The sequence below is a fragment of the Anabrus simplex genome, chromosome X, assembly GCF_040414725.1.
Source record: "Anabrus simplex isolate iqAnaSimp1 chromosome X, ASM4041472v1, whole genome shotgun sequence".
Taxonomy (NCBI): domain Eukaryota; kingdom Metazoa; phylum Arthropoda; class Insecta; order Orthoptera; family Tettigoniidae; genus Anabrus; species Anabrus simplex.
Genome location: NC_090279.1, coordinates 220,605,208 through 220,623,605, shown reverse-complemented (window position 1 = coordinate 220,623,605; position 18,398 = coordinate 220,605,208). Strand labels below are relative to the sequence as shown.

Sequence of the window (18,398 nt, the reverse complement as noted above, 5' to 3'; positions counted from 1 at the left end):
ATTCCGTTGTGTTCTTCATATAGTGGGTACTAATCATAGGCAAGCCAGAACTATGGTGTCGCTCATATAATGGTACTAATCACAGGTACTATAAAAGCCGACAGCGCACTCTGTTGTTACTAATCACAAACCTATTTTGTACCTAACATAGTGGTACTACGCGCAAGTAAATGTGACCCACAGTGTTCCCCGCGTGGTGGTACTAATTACAAGTAGTCTCATGGTTCGAATTCGAACATTCCTTGGTCGCTCCTTTTAGTCACCTCTTACGACAGGCAGGGGATACCGTGGGCATATTCTTCGTCTGCGTCCCCCACCCGCAGGGGGTTCGAACCACACAAATAAAGCAAAATATCGAGAAATTCTAGTACAATAGTGAGTTAGTTACTTGGAAATCTTTTTTCGATAAGGACGCAACCACTGAGCTCACGATAATTAAGGACGCCATCAGAATTTGAACAGGGTGACATTTTCTCAGAAACCTTCCTATTACAATGATGCACGCTATTTCCAGAACCAATGGGTTGGTAGTATTTACCTTGGTTTACTCAACAGGTTTTCTGACATCACATTAAATGCCATTTACTGTCTCTCACCGTATTCCCAGTTTGGACCATTTCTTCTTCGAATCTCAGCCACCTTGACCGAGTACAGTTCACGTCTGTCGCAACTTGAGCACTAATCAAGCTCGGAGCGGTTAATCGATGGCTTACTTCTAAAACAAATGTTCTCCCTTCTGGTCACGTCTCCTAGCCACACGTTTATTTGCAGTCCATCAGAATACTTCTCCTTGTGTTCATTTTCCTGTGCCGTATTTCAGGGATGTTGTTTGCAAGCGAAATTACGCACTCCTACAGTGTATGTATTTGAGGTTCATTTTCCTTTACACATAACCATAGGAAAATGTTCTGATGGGCTGCATATTCACATGTGGCTGGGAGGCGTGACCAGTATAGGAAGAGCATTGGGACATACGAAGTTTTAGAAGTAAGCCATCGTAATACACGTCCCTTCCCGTGGTACCAAGATGAAGACCCGCCTTTCCCTTATGTATTCCAGCCTCCTTCCTTCTGCCATGCTATTTCTTACATGATTTTATTTCATTTATCTTTTCGGTTCTTCCTCGACCTGGAATTCTCTGTCCCTTCTTTGCAAGTATGTCGCTGTTTATGTATACATGTAAAATAGAGGGATTTAGTTGCATTAGACCAGGGGGCGGTAACCTTTTAAGCACGAAGAACTAATTAAAAAATGAGGTTCACTATGGGCGCGCCAAGGTAAATGCCATTTAAAAAAAGGCTATTTTAACTTATTTCTGAACCCACAGGAAAACTATTGTTAAAATATCGGTGAACTCTATTGAAGTGCCTCTCGACAAACATACACTGGCGTTACAAAGTACACCTTTTACATCTACAAAACAGAACGCTGTTCCCATTTATTATTAAAATAAGTTATCTGTCTCTTGTTAAAAGAGAAGTGCTCTGTCCGTCAATTGCGTGCCAGCCAATGCGCTACTTGCCAACACCGTATCTACCCCATCGCTACAGAGTAGAATCACGACTCTCCTAGTCGTTTTGATAAAACACTAGAGACAGTACTAAAACGGAGTTTCAAATTGGTTGGCCAATGAAGACTCCTTAATAAATAAATAGACATTTAAATAATTAATATTTATGAAAGGAAACTATTACAAAAATTGTACAGAATTACAAAATGTAAGGCGGGCGACAAATACCTTGCCCGGGATCACTGCGTTACCGACCCCTGCATTAGACGAACAGTTTACTTTTTGTATATTTGTGTGTTTCTCACTTTGGAATAATTCTTGCTTGTGTTTGTCCAAAACTTGTCCCGCTTCTCTACGGGGTCGGGTATGTAGTGACATGAGTCTGTCGTAGCGGGTTTTCATGACCGGATGCTCTTCCTGACGTCAACCTCATCAGAGGAGTTAATGAGATGAAATGAATGACGTGATATATGGCAGTAGGAAGGGAGAGGGTGAAACCCGGTGCCGGCATGTAGCCTACTCCTGTCGAATAGCACCAAGGGGTCTGATCAAGGCTAACGTTCCCATCCGACGGACGAATCACCATCAACAGCGTCATATGCCCGCACTCCATGTGAGCACTGTGGAAAGGTTTGGAATTTAATCCAGGCTTTTGGCACGCAATCTAGTGATTAGAAATTGTATACCACATCACAACCTATCCTACCTGCCAACGAACATTCTGATGGTGAAAATGTTTTTGACCAATGGGACTCGAACCGGCTAACCTCGGTGTCACACCGTTTTACACTTGTACGCCTCCGGGCGGGCTGCAATCATTCTTGTAACTTTTGTAATGGCGTGTGGCTTTTAGTGCCCGGATGTGTCCGAGGACTTCAGCTCGCCAGGTACAGATCTTTTGAACTGACGCCCGTAGGCTGCCTGCGCGTCGTGATGAGGATGAAATGATGATGATGACGACACATACACCCAGTCACCGTCCCAGGGGAATTAACCAATTATGGTTAAAATTCCTGACTGTCGTAAATCGAAGCCGGGACCCGTGCGACCAAAGACAGCAGGCTAACGATTTATCTAAGTAATTCGGCGCTATGCTGTTTCTGATCTTCAATCAATCATTTAATTAATTGTCCGGCTCCATGGCTAAATTGTTAGCGTACTGGCCTTTGGTCACAGGAGTCTCAGGTTCAATTTTCGGCAGGATCGGGAATTGAAACCATCATTGGTTAACTTCCCTGGCACGGGAACTGGGTGTATGTGTTGTCTTCATCATCATTATTTCATCCTCATCACGACACGCAGGTCGCCTACAGGAGTCAAATCAAAGGACCTGCACCTGGCGAGCCGAACCCGTCCTGGGATCTACCGGCACTAAAAGCCATACGCCATTTCATTTCATTTCATTTAATTAATTAATTTTACATGCCTGAAAAAGGACTCAAAACATTCCTTTCAACATCCAATATAGCATGATAAATATTATATATCGAAGGAAGTGAAACTATTATGAGAAATTACAGACTAGATAGGGCACATGTGCGAGATTGCTACACTCTATGGTGACGAGGACAGGTACTAGGCAAAGCCATAGAATGTCAAAATAGGTATACTGCATTAAAAAAAAAATATATATATATATTTAAAAACATGCCCGAATTGCAATGAGGCACTGGAGTAGACCGAGGCACATTATTCTGCTCTGAGAAAACTGCACTTAACAGTAATTAAAATGAAATTATTTTCTAAATCCTCAGATCTCAAGCCGGTTATTTCCTTTATATCGGGGACTGGGTGTTTGCGTTCCCTTCATCTACTAACAGCACCCCAGTGAAGTCCAACGCTAATAGACTGCGATCATAATCATTCTAAAATACAATCATTTCATAAAGAAAAGCGGACTTGGTGGACTATTGGGGCGGTAGCTGCGATAAAGGCCCAACATTGAGGCCCAAAGTATTTTTATTGTAAATTGCGTTTCAATATATGCATATCAGCCTTTTTTAATGGAGAACATTTTTTTACATGAAAGTTTTCTCAGAAAGATGGGTTTATGGCACATTTAATTGTAATAAGGACAATTATTGGGGGAAACATCAATTCGTTATATAATAAAGAATATACCGTACTTAAAATACCAAAAGATTAAACAATTTTATGAAAACATCACTCCAAATATTTACAATAAAGATAACAAACAAAAAACAAAGTAGAAATCTTCAAATATACTGCATCACTCTGAATAACAAAAAAACTACAATACAGAGATCATTTCACTCTTCAGTCACTTCGAGATCTGACAACTGAGTGGGATGGGAAGCGGAGTGCAGTGTCAGTTTGCTGCTCACTTCATATCATACTTATTTTAAAGTTTGATCATATGAGTATCACTTATATCGAACCTGAAAATACGACTACTTCAATGAATACTTCTCTACTTAAATCCAACACTGGCCTCTTTCCTATTTAATTACACTTTATGTTTATCATAAAATTACAAATTATTAGTAACGACGTTTTATTTAGTGTTTCTACTTTATTTTTCACACTTCTCCCTTTTTTGGGGAACTAAATCACCACCACTAGTACTACGTTCAACATTTGGTGTATCATTTACACGCCCCACAGTTTCTACATTATAATAATTATTGCCACAACACCACAAGTTCTCAAGCGAAACAAGACGCCATGATACTCCCCATCGCGTCAGGTTTTCACTGGCACGGCAACACACTGACGGTACTAAATTGAACACAAGAAAATAAATCCCTCAAATCCTTTGCATTTGCTTGGTTTTAAGCAATGCGTAAAAGCAGTGAGCTCCTAGGGATGGCTTTTCATATATCTAGATGGTTGGAACACTCCATTGTCATCTTAGATTTATATTTTAAATTCCTAAAGTTCCTTTAGGTAATAGGCTTCGAAAGTGAGTTAAAGATGAGTGATTGATAATGAAGAATATGAAAAACAATGTCCTCAAGGTAAGGTTCTGGGGTTTCAATTCCCTCTTCCTTCTTTAATTTAGATTTAAATGCTTCTATCATATTGTTCGAAGGAATGTTATCTTACCGGAAACATTCTCAGTACATACATCGGTACCATGCACTTTGGAGAACCAGGAACAAAATCTTAAAATTGCTGAGTTTATAATTTGGGATCCAGCTACTGTACATCAGACAGAAGAATTATCTGCTTCATTTTAGGTTCTGTTCTACTTTTTTTGAGGCTACTGTATTCTGACTTCTTACAATGAGGTTCAAGATAAGTATTACAAAAAGATGAATAATAATTTTGAAAATGTACATTTAACACAAAAAGTGTATAAAACAAACGCTTGTAAAACTGATTGGTTACGTTCAGCTTAGTTTAGGCAGTGGTAGATTTTAGCTACAGTCAAACTCGATAACTAGTATTTCATCACTGGTTTTTGATCTAGCAACGGATTATTTCTTGAAGGAGTAACATTTAATTGTTTTCTTTTCATGAACCCTGTAAAGTAGAAGTAGGATTATATCGAAGCCAAGTTTATTGGGACGGTTGCAGTGCTTCTCGCCTTTCTCTTCAAATGATTCTGCTGCAACTACTTTACCGAACTCGATAGCTGCAGTCGCTTCAGTGCAGCTATTATCCAGTATTCGGGAGATAGTAGGTTCGAACTCCACTGTCGGCAGCTCTGAAGATGGTTTTCCGTGGTTTCCCATTTTCACACCAGGAAAATGCAGGGACTGTACCTTAAGGCCACGGCCGCTTCCTTTCCATTCCTAGCCTTTTCCTGTCTCATCGTCGCCATAAGACGTATCTGTGTCGGTGTGTCGTAAAGCAACTTGCGTAGCTGAATGATTCTATTTCTTTTCAAAGACACCTTAAAGAGCGATAGACTAATGTGTTAGATCCTTGTCTTTTAAAACATACTGCCACTTTTGCTCTCTTTCTACTTTTGTAGAATTCTACGCACCTTGCACAAATAGAACATGTGGCGCTGTTGTATAGTGCGCATTTGACGGGAATCGAGTCACCATTCTAAAGCATGTTTTCAAAAGGGATGAGCGTTCGGGATTAAAATCAAATGCATCAGAATGTTATCGAGGATGACGCGAAGGCTGTAGCGAGACTGCATTACCGCAGAGACGGGTCGAGGCGTTTTGTGCGGGTCGGAATAAAACTGCGCATTTCCAACGCACAGTTCAGACTGACATCGTGAGTGGTCTCGTTTCCGTAAAGGTTTGGTGTGGCACATACTGACGAAATGTCTAACATGAGGAAAACTGCGTCCCGCTGGGTTCCACATCAACTCACCGACCGGGAGATAGTGGGTTGGAACCCCACTGTCGGCAGCCCTGAAGATGGTTTTTCCGTGGTTTCCCATTTCCCCCCCCCCCAGGCAAACAGTGAGGCTGTAACTTAATTAAAATCACGGGCGCTTCCTTCCAACTCGGCCTTTCCTATCTCATCGTCGCCATAAGACATATCTGTGTCGGTGAGTCGTAAAGCAAACTGAAAAAAAATTGGCACCGGTATGCAGTGGACAGATACCGCAACGAAGGCGCAGCGTATTGTCGCCAATGATGAGATGTAGACGCGAGTCTACGAGCCTGAAATAAGGGGTCAATCGAATTAATGATTTCTCTAAATCTTCAACAGACTCTGATAAAATAACTATATAATTAGAAAATCTCAAGAGTTTTCATTTCCTCTCCTTGAACTATGATTCCTTTTCCGATTTTTTTTCATCATTTTCTATACACTGAGTGGTCAGCCAGCCCCTTATCGTACACATTTCGTACTTCATAGACTGCCTGTTCATGCAACAAGCTGAGTTATCTTAAGTTATAACCAACAGCAGATGGCTCTCGCTCGCTTTGTTCTGTTCAGTCTCTCGCTGTGCACCGAACTGGGGATATCCTGGCGGATACAGCTAGGCTTCAAAAGTGTGCCGGTAGTTAACAAGGAAATTGCAAGAACTACACAAACACCAGATGTATATTTCTGTGGATATGGTAACGAGACATACATACTCATTAAATATATATATCAGCGCTGAAAGGATCCACTTTGTGTAACGCCAATTCACAAAATGGTCCCGGAGCGTCGAAATCAGATCGCGGAGTCCCTAATGTAATTACCGGTGGTACGGGTGAAATTTATAACGCATGAAGTGCCTGTGTACGAAAATGAGGGGCGTTCAGACCTGACGTTATAGGAGATAACCTCCTTGAGTGCGTTGGCTGTTGAAGGCTTTGCAACGTACTGACTGTTGGTTTTCTTCTATCAAAAAAATAACTTGTGATATAGTTCTGTCGTGTTGCTCCAAAGACGAGCAACATCAGTGCATTACATCCGAGTGGAGATCATTTAACAATTACCGGTACTATACTTGCTTCCACTAGACGAGTGAATGAACAAGCTTTGTGTTGTGACCTTTTACAATAGTCAGCTCCCCCCCTCCCTCCATATCCAGACGCACAGGCTGCCCATTGGTGTCAAATAGAAAGAACTACACCAGGCAAGCCGAACATGTCCTAGGACACTCCCGGCACTAAAAGCCATACGATAAATAATAATAGAGAATATTTCTTAAGTATGGAATTGGCAGAATACAGGCTTAACATTGTTTTAGTTTCCAATGAGAGATTCTGCAGTACAGAGATAAATACTTTTTAACAATCTGCATAGAGTACGATTCGAATCGCGAAACCATTTTCAGCCTCAAAGACGACCGGTACCTTGCAGACGTATTTCAATCCAAGTTCCTCCTTCCCGCTCGACATTTTATTTCCCGGTCTTCTCTGCGATAAACTGTCAGAGCATCATAATTGCAGCGAATAAACAGCGTTCTTTGATCTCGGCAAGACGACTGCATAGTAATCGTTTCTCTGTGGAAGGCTGCTACGTTTTGGTAGCCAACAGCGCAATATCGACCCCAAGGAATAATACGGAACTGGAGGACCAGCTTGTGTTAACATTATAAGTTTTTTGTGGATATTCCATGAAATCTTCCCACCATTCATTATTATTATTATTATTATTATTATTATTATTATTATTATTATTATTATTATTATTATTAAAGCGACTTTATTGTCGCGAAATTAGGGCCCCCGACCCTTTCTTACACTTAACCACTTCATGTATATCAATGAGTACTAATTTACAATAAATGTTTGCATATAATTTTTACATGTAATTTAAACACATTAAATCTTTACAACCTAAAGTATAAACTACAACACATTACAAGGAACAGCCATATTCACTCTCATTCATGCATCCCATTCACACTCAAGAAAGACTGGAAGTGCTTATATGATAACGCTGGCAAAGGATTTTAAACTCTGTCTTAGAGTTAGCTTCCCTGATGCCCTTGAGGAGTTCATTCCACCAGCTCGTGGCGGTGATCGTGAAGGATTTGTTGTAGGTTGCGGTTCGATGTACAGAAATTTCTAGCATTCAGCCTGACCGGGTATTGAACAGGTGTAGTGAACTAAGATAGCGAAATTTGGTGGATAGGTAAGGAGGAGTGTTTTCAGAAAGCACTTGATACACCAAGGTAGTTGCATGGAGTCTAAGTCTGTCATTCAGTCGTAACCAAAATATAACTGTCTATACATGGGCATATGGACGTATGTCGAATGCATACCTGCATTTAGGTCACGTTGATGTCTCATGCCTTTCTCATTACTGATATCAATAAAAATTGCATCACTGTATTCGGGAATTGGAAACAAAAGTGACTGAATGAGCTTTATTTTCAGGGACAAAGGAAATATATTTTAAACAGCTTCAGGGGATGGAGGCTTTGATATACCTTTTGGCACACTTTCGGCACATATTGCGACCAGTTCAATGTTTCACTTATAGCCATACCAAGATTCACAACTGTTTCACAAAATGGAATAATAGTAGTGTTTAGTGCTATAGGAGGAATTTCGTACTGTTTAAAGACGTGAACGTTTTTCGAAGTGCCAATGATTATTGCTTGCGTTTCAAGATGGTTAATTTTGAGATTGTTACTCAATGCAAAATTACTTATGAGCTGCCTTAATTTGTCGTACAGCACTCTGAATTTTATCAGTTCTTGAGTGGTAGTAGATCTGCAGATCACCGGCATAAAGACTATACTTTTAGTGTGTAATCGATTTGGCAACACCGTATATGTAAATTGCAAACAGCAATGGTCCAAGTACAGACCCTTGGGGGACACCGAGGGGGGGGGGATTGTTAAGCCACTCAGATCTGTTATTATTTACTGTGATACACTGACGGCGATTTTTGAGGTACGAACTGAAAAGTTTATTATCGTCTTGCTGAAATTTAATGAATCCAGTTTTGAAAGTAGCAGTTGAACAACAGTACCAAGAACTGGAAAAATCGAGTAGAACCAGTACTTGTCGAGTGTTCATTGCGTGTCGGATATCATCGGTTACTTTCAGTAAGGCAGTCGTTGTGCTGTGTCCTTTCTTGAAACAAGACTGGTAAGGGCCAGGCAGTGAGTAATTAGTCAAGTAAGGACTTGTTCGTGAACCGAGCATTCTAGTACTTTGGAAAGGGGTGGTAGAATGAATATAGGGCGATAATATGATGGTAAACTAGGAGAATTCTTCTTAGGAATGGAAATGACGATACCATACTTCCACACAGTTTGGAACACACCCTCTACGAGGCAATGATTAAATAAATGCGTCAGAATAGGTAATATTGCACCAATAATATGTTTAAAGAAAGATAATGGTATGTCAACATTACCGAGAGCATTGGACTTGAGGGAGTATATTACACGCTTCACAACGTTCGCACCAACTTTTCTGAATGTGAATTTTACTTGACTTACTCGGGAATGAGTATTTATCGCGTTCATATCATCAGCAGTAATTAGGTCATCATCTGGATTATTATTATTATTATTATTATTATTATTATTATCGTCATTATTATTAGTAATATCATTAATAGTGTATGCTGCTTTCGTAAAATGAGAATTTAGATCAAGTGTCTGCTTGGTCAGGCTGCGACATCATCTGATGCAAATGTTTCCATATTAGTGCTGAACTTCCCCTGTTTGTTATCTCTTGAATATATTTATACTTGCTGTTACGAATTAATTGCTTAACTTTATTTCGAAGAATACGGTAAATATCGAAATCACTAGTGCTTTCAGTTCGCCTAAATCGCCTATATTTTAAGTGCGGCCAGTATCCAGTAATCGGGAGATAGTGGGTTCGAGCCCCACTGTCGGCAGCCCTGAAGATGGTTTTCCGTGGTTTCCCATTTTCACACCAGGCAAATGCCGGGGCTGTAATTTAATTAAGGCCTCGGCCGATTCCTTCCACTTCCCAGCCCATTCCTATCCCACCGTCGCCATAAGACCTATCTGTGTCGGTGCGACGTAAAGCAAATAGCAAAATCGCCTATACCATCCATCACGATTTGCCATGACCGACTTAATTTCATTTGTTAGCCAAGGAGACGAAGGGTGAGAAACTCGAATTTGCTTCCTCGGAGCGTATTTGTCATACAGTTCTAGTAATAATTTGTTCAGTCTGTCAACCATATCATCAATGTCATTAATCAGTAGAATATCATTCCATGGCAGTTTATATGTTTCATTTCGTATTACCTCAGTGTCAAGATGCTTGAAGTCTCTTCGCATGATGTACCTGGTTTTGTACTTTGGTACCCTGAGAGAGTAACATAAGTATACGATGTCGTGGGTCGAAAACCTGGTACAGCAAGCTGTCCATGTTTTACCACTTTCTGCGGATTGTTTGTTATCATAAGGTCGATCAGTGTGTGAGACGTGTGGTTTATTGTGTGAATGTGGTTAGTCGCGTCTAGTGTCAGTATATTGTAACCCATGCCATGGAATAAGTTTCGTAAGTGTTGATTCGTTAAGAGATTAGTATTGAAGTCACAAAGAATGATTATGTTTCCGTACAGTGGAGTCAACTTCGATAATGTGTCGTATGTCCAGCGCCTTGTATACCGCTCCGATCAGTAGTTTTTATTATTAATCAAAAGTTCAACAAACATGAATTTAGGTCGAAAGAGAATCTTAGGATCTGAGGTCATAATTATTTTACTCTTTTAAGTCGCTGGGGCAGTACATAGCGCAACCGCCCCATACACGATTTAAGCGACCTATGCGATGTCATGTGTCATGTTATTCAGTTTAAGATCAGATTCGAGTGACTGCTGTAACCATGTCTCTGTTACGCAAATACAAGTTACTGTTTCTAAATAGCGCCTGAATTTCGTCAAAGTAATAAACAAGCGACCGCGCACTGACGTGACAACACTGAAAATATTTTTGGTGGGGAGCTAACCTTTCCTTAAAAACGTCTCCTGCCACAGCTGGTGAGGGGGACATGACATTCTCCTTCAGCAATCAATGGCTGGTTGTCTGTCTGTTAGGTCATCAGCCCAGAGGCTGGTTGGATCCTCAACTGGCACCACCAAAGGTTATGCGGTTATAAGGAAAACGCAAAAACCAATGGCAGCACCAAAATGAGGCGTACTAAGCAAGACGAGGAGTGAGGTAGTTTGCCATTGCTTTCCTCACTGGGTCAGAAAGTACTATTGCAGCACGACTGACCCTATGAGCAACACCTTTCATAACACTCAGATGCACTAGTCATGCTCTGAATGCCATTACTCAACACCACCCATACCCCAGCAGCTTCCATACTGTCACAGCCATGGATGAGACTGGGACTTCGGTGAAAGCTACACTTTACTCTGGCCTGTTGGGAAGAAACTGAATTACTTCTTACAATTAAAGACAGTCTATATCACCACACATTAAACTATTTAATTCGAAAGCGGTTTTCGGAATCTTCGTGTAACAGCAGAGTCGGCATGCTCTGCCATCATAAGCACACCTGTTCTCTACATTTTAACATCAAGACGACACAATTATGTGGATTTTAATATTTTAAATTTGAATATTCACTGATAATAGAACTAAACTGTTTACAATGGCTTTTATTTTTTTATAATGATTGTAATGAATACTTGTATGGTAATCGTTACCTTTAACAAGAAAGTAATGCTTGCTCTTATTAATGTCTTGAAATAAGATTGTAATTGATATACACCGCATGGAAGCAGAAATGGAAAAAAAAAAAAAAAAAAAAAAAAAAAAGGGGGGGTGACGAAGATCACTACAGTTTTAAGAGTGTGGAGATGTTCTTAAACAGGTATTCCTTCAAGTGCCCCTGTAGAGCGCCTTTCCCTCAAGAGGATGAGGCTTGATCAAGAACATGGCTGAATACTCTATGTACATACAGATGGGTTAAGACTACTCTGTAAAATAAATTTGGTGCATAATAATGAAAAGAATAACTGTACTGTACCAAATTTTCATATTATTTTATAACAAACACACTTAAAAATTTATTGCTTAAACATTAAAACACTAGTAAAGATATGGGTCACAGCAGTAAGAATGCCAAGAAAAAACTATCAAGAAAGAAAATTACGTGCAACAAGCAGACCTTGCTTTCTAGATTTCATAGAAATACCAAAATTCAGTTTTGAATTATTCATACTAATAAATTAATTTTCTAACACGGATAATTTTAAAACCATAAAATATAGAACGTACTTAAAATGTAGCATGCTAAAGTATGAAAATATGAGAGTTTCACTCAAATATGTAATAGCCTTACTATACCCAGAAATAAAGACAAACATGGGAAGTAAAATGTGCTTAATCACTCCAAATGCACTATATCATAAACATATGAAATGTATGAACTCTGGCTAATGAAACGACAAACCCTAGCCCTGGAGATGAGTATTTTAAGAGCCAATTATTCAAGTAACTAGAAAAGTATTTGAAATACTAAAAGTCACTAACTAAAATCGAAATGAAAGCGAACTTCAATTGAGGTAAGTGTAATCACATCACTGGATGTGCGTACGTATTTATTTGATCATCATCTGAATGAAGGAGCAGTACCAAATGAATGGAGAGTTGCTATAGTAGCCCCAGTGTATAAAGGAAAGGGTGATAGACATAAAGAGGATAATTACAGGAAGCACATGTCAAACTGACTGGCCTGCATGTAAGCTTTGGGAAAGTGTTCTGGTAATATTAGACATATTTGGGTTCATAGAAAGCAAATCATATTTAGGAAAGATTATTCTACTGAAGCTCAACTTGTAGGACTCCATCAAGGAAAAGCAGATACAGTATTTTAAGTTCGCGAGGTCTAAAGGACGGTATCTCGATACCTAAATGTGACTTAAAAACTTCTCACTCTGTCAAACACGCAAGTTTAATATAAATGCTACTACATACCTGATACCTGTTTAAAAAAAGCACTATTGAACGAGAAATAAAAATACACACTATTAAACTATTTGTTTATATTTATACTGAACTTGTGTATGTGAGAATTAAAGTAGGTGAGCATTATCTCATCCTGTAATCATTAAAGGGAAATTCCTCAAGGAAGTATTCTTTTTTCTTTTATATAAATGATGAGTAAGGCTTTTGCAGATGATGTTATTTTAATAAGTTACAAGATTGTGAGCAACTGCCAAATGACCTCGATAATGTTGCGAGAAGGACAGTAGGCAATGGTATGATGATAAACGGTGTTAAAAGTCAGGTTGTGAGTTTCACAAATAGGAAAAGTCCTCTCAGTTTTAATTACTGCGTTGATGGGGTGAAAGTACCCTTTGAGGATCATTGTAAGAACCTACGTATTAATATAGGAAAGATCTTCATTGGGGTAATCATATAAATGGGATTGTAAATAAAGGATACAGATCACTGCACATGGTTATGAGGGCATTTAGGGGTTGTAGTAAGGATGTAAAGGAGAGGGCCCATAAGTCTCAGGTAAGACCCCAACTAGAATACGGTTCCAGTGAATGGAACCCTCACCAGGATCACTTGATTCAAGAACTTAAAAAAAAAAAAAGTTCAATTTGTTCTGGGTGATTTCCGACAAAAGAGTAGCGTTACAAAAACGTCGCAAAGTTTGGGCTGGGAAGACTTGGGAGACGAGCTGCTCAACTAAGCGGTATGCTCCAAGCTGTCAGTGGAGAGGTGGCGTGGAATGACATTAAAAGACGAATAAGTTTGAGTGGTGTTTTTAAAAGTAGGAAAGATCACAATATGAAGATAAAGTTGGAATTGACGAGGACACATCAGGACAAATATTCCTTTATAGGACGACAAGTTAAGGATTGGAATAACTTACTAAGGGAGATGTTCAATACATTTCCAAATACTTTGCATGTATTTAAGAAAAGACTAGGTAAACACGAGACAGAGAATCTACCATTTCGGAGACTGCCCTAAATGCAGATCAGTGATGAACGATTGATTGATTGATTGGATTGATTGAATAATTGAATGAATGAAGTTCTGGCAACCAGAGAACCCAAACTGAATGCCGCACGTTCCTGTGATGCGCATCCCATGCAAGTCCCGTAGCTATGATCATATCACAGATGATAATTCATTTTTCACTCACAAATTTGTACTGAAGGATTGTGAAGACCAGTAAGGAACGTATTTACAAACACGCGCCCATCATGCTGCCGTTTTACTCTACCCAATGACAAAGTACATTGGGTCATCTATCATTGTTTTAATTTATGTTGTTAGGAAAACTGCGAATGTGTCACAAGCCGACATCTTATGGGTGGACTTCTTCCAGTCCTTCAAAAATCGGACTACCTCTGCCGGATTTGAGGCCAACACTGCTTATGGCGAACATGATAGCAAGAGACTAGTGGCAACCTTCAGAGTGGCGGTGTCTGTTTAAGATAAGGGAAGGTTACGTTCAACCAAGAAACACAAGAAATGATATTCAGCCAGTGTAACACTATCATTGCCACTTTTTTTGTAGCGGTTGCATTGCTCTTCGATGTATCCACACACTCCATATGGCGCCCTCCGCACGCACGTGATTCGCAAAACACGTATCTTGGTAGAATTTCAATGGTCCCCGGCATGACAACTTTTCCGTGTACTACTTTCTGGAACACCGATTCGTTGCAGATCGGTTTTGTCCATAGTCACTCGGCTCTTCACTGTTTTTTCCTTTTACACATCTTGCTATTTTAGTTAATGTTGTTGCTCTTCACTTCACTGGAATAAACGTTTGCACAATCTCATATATATAATTATAAAGAGTTTTGTCTGTATATTGCTCAGAATTTGAAAAGAATGGTATTTCTGCATCGGTCGTGTCCAGAGAAACAAAGAAATGCACTTTTTACTTTTCCGTAATTTCTGTCTATCTGTCTGTATGTCTGTATTGTATGTACACGCATCACGAGAAAACGACTGAAGAGAACTTGAAAATCGGTATATAAAGTCGGGGGGAGAGCCACTACAATTCAGGCTATACGTAATTTAATTCTCAAATATATATATTATTAGTGGTCTATTAATAAATACTACATAGGCCTAACTCTAAGTTAAATGGAATTAAATTTTCGATCATTTATGTCTCATACATTTTTACCGTACCGGCTATGATAACACGGATATTCATTAATTTGTATTTTTGTTGCCAAGTCCATATCACCACGAGAAAATGGGTAAACAGAATTTAATGAAAATCGGTATATAGAATTGGGGAATAACCAACTACAGTTTAAGCTACAAACACTTCTATTCACTATGGATAAATTGGTACGTTAGGGCAAGGCGCCTAAAATTTATTTTTAAATACGCATGTTGTTGGCCCTATCGAAAAGTACTACATAACAAAAGTTATAGAGAATACAATTTCCGATCATTTTGTTTTATTCGCTTTTACCGTACCGACTCTGATAAGAGTGGTATTTGAGAGTCGGAAGAAAATTAAATGTGAAGGCTTACAATAACGAAAGCGCATAACATGGATCAAAAATAACATTACATTGACCATTGTTTGTTGTGATGTCCTTCGTCACTTCTGTTGCCACTCAACTCCGATAAATGGGGTTACTGCTGCGTACCGAGTATAACAGCCTGACTGAATATTGGCGGGAAGAAGCTGGGGGGTTAGAAAGCTTTCTTCTTCAGCATGCCATTCCTCTGGTTCATACATTTTCTGCTACTGCTGGTACGTAACACATTGGTCCATCATAGTATTCCAGCTATTCGATCCCTTCTCTGACGCGCTGTTTTGAATGAGCAGAGTGCACACTTCCGGCAGAGGCTCTCTTAGTAGCAGTAGTAGTATGAACTGGTCTAGAATTACAATTTACGCCTAACACCACTATTCACTAAACAACTCAAAATTCAACCCTGAAAAGAGCCTTTTCTTAAGAAAAGTTTCTTCCTCTGCACTTTTATTAAATCCACATTCATTTGATTCCAAATTAGCGGCGAAGATGGGGTTTCTCCTCTGGTTTGGAGGAAAAATTTGCCAAGTCAGATAGCTTCTTCCACCGCCAGTGTAGTGAAGTGAGATTTTCCGACTCATCGGGTACTCCTAGGAAACAGATAAATAAAGGGGCATAGTTTTTGCCCTGGCACTCTCCACTATTCGAACCCCATCCTCGCCGATAAAAAACGAAGAGTGTTCACGGATCACGGCTCTCTGCGGCTTGGTCATTCCAGCTTTGGAACTTTGGACTGTTAGATCGGCAGCGTAATACAGTTCGTTAAAAGTGAGAAAATGAGTGGTTTTTCACTTGATCGACTATTTCACATGAAAGCATTACTTTTAATCGCGCCATTCGTACTGGCGTCATTTTAATGACCGACGTTCGTTTCAGTTGGGAAAACCACTAAGAGAGTCTTTCTGAGAATCTAAAAAGGGCAGGTTGAGAGTGAGCGTCTACCATTATAATGGCGGATCTACCATTACAATGAAAATTCTCTAACCCAGTCTTTATATGAGAAAAGACGTTTGGTGACTTTCCGTCGTGTTTCTAGGGTACGGTAACATGTGGCTATTTCTTCTAGCCCTCGTAAGGCAGACCCTCCGATGAGAGTGGGCGGCATCTGCAATGTATAGGTAACTGCGTGTTATTGTAGTGGAGAATAAGTGTTATGTAAGGTAGGTGAGTTGCAGGGATGTTGGGGACAGCACAAACACCCAGCCGTCGAGCCACTGGAATTAACCAATGAAGGTTAAAATCCCCGACCCGACCGGGAATAGAACCCGGGACCCTCTGAACCGAAGGCCAGTACGGTAACGTTAAGAGCTATGCAATTTAATACAATCTTGCTCACAAGGTGTACACTACCTAACCTAGAATACTGTATACAATGTAGAGTTCCGTAGCGAAGCACGGGTAGCCTACATCAGCATTTTTTTCTTTTTCTGCTAGTTGCTTTACGTCGCACCGACACAGATAGGTCTTACGGCGACGATGGGACAGGAAAGGCCTAGGAATAGGAAGGAAGCGGCCGTTGCCTTAATTAACGTACAGCCGCAGCATTTGCCTGGTGTGAAAATGGGAGACCACGGAAAAACATCTTTCAGGGCTGCCGACAGTGGTTCATCAGCTAGTACAACAGAAATTTGCTACAAAAGCAGGCAATGGAAGTGTTAATCAGTGCAGGGAACTCTTTACTCAATCAGAGGCAATAGAATAGAAACCGAGCACATACTGTATGCTGGAATCTGAATTCATCAAAGAATGTTATGCTGCGTGTTAAAGTTTGGAGACATAAGTTATGTCATTATCAAGGCATTTTTCACGATCTGTTTTCTAACAGCGAGTCGCCTGTTTACGAAGTTGGGCGAAATGAAGAATTTATACAACAGCGTTTCGATTTCGTGAAATGCGTAATAATCAACACCGCTTCCTTCCGTATTGCCGTAGTATAAGTGAGAAAATCGTAGAAACCATGGAAAATCCGTAATAGTCGGCAACTCCGTACATAATAAACAGGATACTGCTCACAATACCCTGTGTGGATGAGGCTCTCCATACCCTGCGATGTGGGCCTGGAAATTATTATTATTATTATTATTATTATTATTATTATTATTATTATTATTAAGAAAATAGAATCAGTAGAATAATAATAGAACCATTATGGAAGAGTAAGAGTAAGAATAATATTAGATGGATCACAGAACTTGAAGAAGACATGAGAGAGTTGCATGTTACAATAGATCTAAAAAACAAAACCAATATACTCAAAATATCGAATGATAAACACACTAGACTACAGACAAAAATCAACAAGCAGAGAATAGGAAGTGATTCCAGAAGCAGAAATAAAATTGCGTTCAGAAAGGATGAAACAGTATTGGGCTGACAAAAAGAAGAACAACCTCCATAAACCTAAGTAGTCCTATGTTGGCTGAAAAATTCAAATAAATAATAATTATTGTTATTAATCTTCTTATTTTCCTACAGCCTTTCCCACACCTGTGGGGTCGCGGGTGCGAAAAGCGTCGTACATGTGGATCTGGCCCCGTTTTACGCCCGGATGCCCTTCCTGACGAAAACCCTATATGGAGAGACTTAATCACTATTGCGTGTTTCTGTGGTGGGTGGTAGTGCAGTGTGTTGTGTGAATATGAAGAGGAGAATGTTGGGACGGACACAAACACCCAGCCACCGAGCCAAAAGAATTAATCAGAATCGATTAAAATCCCTGTCCCGGCCGAGAATCGAACCCGGGACCCTCTGAACCGAAGGCCAACGAGTCGGACATTTTCGAAACGAAAAATCACTATCCAAGTAAAAGCTGTAGGTCCCGTGGCTTATCAAAATTTCTAATAATAATGTCAGTGGTTTTAGGGCCCACTACGGACTGAAATGATGATTTTATTTTCATAAGACCACTGACAATCTACCGACGCGAGGCTGGCGTATTTCAGCAGCCTTCTTTATTTCTGAGATATCGGCCAAGAAAAAGGGTCCATCAGAATTCAAACATGTGCGTTACTGTAATATCCCTTCCTTCGTCTCGACAAAA

General features: G+C 39.9%; 1 protein-coding gene across 5 annotated transcripts in view; it reads right to left on the bottom strand.

Annotated features, from left to right (window-relative positions):
* The window catches only part of Smr (Smrter), a 657,953-nt gene that overhangs the window by 152,526 nt on the left and 487,029 nt on the right, over positions 1–18,398 (bottom strand). The gene's annotated exons all lie outside the window — the stretch shown is intronic.